The sequence below is a fragment of the Phalaenopsis equestris genome, unplaced genomic scaffold (genome assembly GCF_001263595.1).
Source record: "Phalaenopsis equestris unplaced genomic scaffold, ASM126359v1 Scaffold205226, whole genome shotgun sequence".
Classification (NCBI taxonomy): domain Eukaryota; kingdom Viridiplantae; phylum Streptophyta; class Magnoliopsida; order Asparagales; family Orchidaceae; genus Phalaenopsis; species Phalaenopsis equestris.
The window spans coordinates 110,603-110,803 of NW_018224733.1; positions in this window are offsets into that span (position 1 = coordinate 110,603).

The window sequence follows — 201 nt, forward strand, 5'->3', positions numbered from 1 at the left end:
TATCTGTGTGTGTGTGTGTGTGTGTGCGTGCGCGCGCGCATGACGCATAACTTAGCCTGTTGGTTGGCATTCATGGTATAAGACCTCTCAGGTCTGCAATTTGAATCCCCTTTGACACAGTTGGCCTTAAAGAGGTGGTACTCAAATAACTAGACATATTATGGTGGTTGGAGGCTCGTATAATAGCCTCTGACCATTTAT